Source organism: Chrysochloris asiatica, unplaced genomic scaffold (assembly GCF_000296735.1).
Source record: "Chrysochloris asiatica unplaced genomic scaffold, ChrAsi1.0 scaffold00168, whole genome shotgun sequence".
In the NCBI taxonomy this organism is placed as follows: Eukaryota; Metazoa; Chordata; class Mammalia; order Afrosoricida; family Chrysochloridae; genus Chrysochloris; species Chrysochloris asiatica.
Genome location: NW_006408686.1, coordinates 2,065,373 through 2,067,633, shown reverse-complemented (window position 1 = coordinate 2,067,633; position 2,261 = coordinate 2,065,373). Strand labels below are relative to the sequence as shown.

Here is a 2,261-nt window from a genome sequence, read left to right as displayed (position 1 = left end):
TTTATAGGACACTTCAGCACCTCAACAAAAAGAACAAATAATTCAGTTTAAAAATGGGCACAAGCATTCCGCCACCCGCCGTAGCCGCCACTCTTCTCCGCGGTTCTCTTCGGCTGAGCTGTCTTCGCGCTTGGGTTAGGGCCGGCAACGGAGGAGAAGGCCACGGTGGAGGCAGGTGAGAGAAGGAAGGAAGCGGTGGCGCGGCAGACCTAGCAGCTCCCGCAGTGGCCCCGTTCCTGGGAGTGTCAGAGCGCACGGTGCGGTGGTTGGGGCGGATCCCGCGGGGCCCGGGCGGGGGAAAGAGTCACCAACCGGCCCAGCCATGGCGGACAACGAGAAACTGGACAACCAACGGCTCAAGAATTTCAAGAACAAAGGCCGCGACTTGGAGACTATGAGAAGACAACGAAATGAAATTGTGGTTGAATTAAGGAAGGATAAAAGAGATGAGCATCTGTTAAAAAGAAGAAACGTGCCACATGACGATACCTGTGAAGACTCTGATATAGATGGTGATTATAGAGTGCAAAATACCTCTCTAGAAGCTATTGTTCAAAATGTTTCATGTGATAACCAAAGGATTCAGCTAAGTGCAGTTCAGGCTGCTAGGAAGCTTTTGTCCAGTGATCGAAATCCACCAATTGATGACCTAATAAAATCTGGAATATTGCCTATTTTGGTCCACTGTCTTGAAAGAGATGACAGTCCATCTTTACAGTTTGAAGCTGCATGGGCTTTGACCAACATTGCATCTGGAACCTCTGAACAAACTCAAGCAGTAGTCCAGTCCAATGTGGTGCCACTTTTTCTGAGACTTCTCCATTCACCTCATCAAAATGTTTGTGAGCAAGCAGTGTGGGCATTGGGAAATATCATAGGTGATGGCCCTCAGTGTAGAGACTATGTCATAAGTCTTGGCGTTGTGAAACCTTTACTTTCCTTCATAAGTCCATCTATTCGTATAACATTCTTAAGAAATGTTACTTGGGTTATGGTCAACTTATGTCGTCACAAAGACCCACCACCCCCAATGGAAACCATTCAGGAGATTCTTCCAGCCCTTTGTGTTTTAATTCACCACACAGATGTAAATATATTGGTAGATACTGTCTGGGCCCTCTCTTACCTCACTGATGCTGGCAATGAACAGATACAGATGGTAATAGACTCTGGGATGGTTCCTCACCTGGTTCATCTGCTCAGTCACCAGGAAGTGAAAGTCCAGACTGCTGCACTTCGAGCAGTAGGCAACATTGTTACTGGAACTGATGAGCAAACACAAGTTGTTTTGAATTGTGATGCTCTTTCATACTTCCCAGCACTTCTGACGCATTCCAAAGAGAAAATTAATAAAGAAGCAGTGTGGTTCCTGTCTAACATCACCGCTGGAAATCAGCAACAGGTTCAGGCAGTAATTGATGCCAACCTCGTACCAATGATAATATACCTCTTGGGTAAGGGAGATTTTGGCACTCAGAAAGAAGCTGCTTGGGCCATAAGTAACTTAACGATTAGTGGAAGAAAAGATCAAGTGGCCTGCCTTATCCAAGAAAATGTAATCCCACCTTTCTGCAACTTGCTAACTGTAAAAGATGCACAAGTTGTGCAAGTAGTACTTGATGGACTTAGTAATATATTAAAAGTGGCTGAAGATGAGGCAGAAACCATAGCCAATCTTATAGAAGAATGTGGAGGACTGGAGAAAATTGAACAACTTCAAAATCATGAAAATGAAGACATCTACAAATTGGCCTATGAGATCATTGATGAGTTCTTCTCTTCAGATGATACTGATGAAGATCCTAACCTTGTTCCAGAGGCAATACAAGGTGGAACATTCGGTTTCAATTCATCTGCCAGTGTACCAACGGAAGGGTTCCAGTTTTAGAAAGATGTTATGGAAGTTAGATCCATGCAGCACTGAGATATATATATACATATATATAAAAAGTTTGATCCATCAAGCTTGGCTCATGGGATCTGCTGCTGCATTAAATCGGGAAAGAAAATGTGAAGATTTCATTTGGAATCACAGAAAATGCCCAAATGAGATCAAGATGGCGAGTGGGTGCGAGTGAGAATGAGTGGCAAAATGTAATGAAAACTTTACATGAATGCTTATTGAGGTTGTTAAAGGTAAAAAGGGCTACAGGTCACAGATCTTCAGTGCCTGAGATGGAACATTGACTTACTCAGTATTGTCATCTTTAAGCCTTGTAAGCATAAAAGAGAATAGGAGGCCCGTATAAGTCAAAGGAATA

The 2,261-nt window shown here is 43.7% G+C and overlaps 1 pseudogene; it reads left to right on the top strand.

Moving 5' to 3' along the window:
* Positions 1-322: 322 nt before the first annotated feature.
* On the top strand, positions 323-1,888 carry LOC102815774 (annotated as a pseudogene).
* The last annotated feature ends 373 nt before the right edge of the window (positions 1,889-2,261 follow it).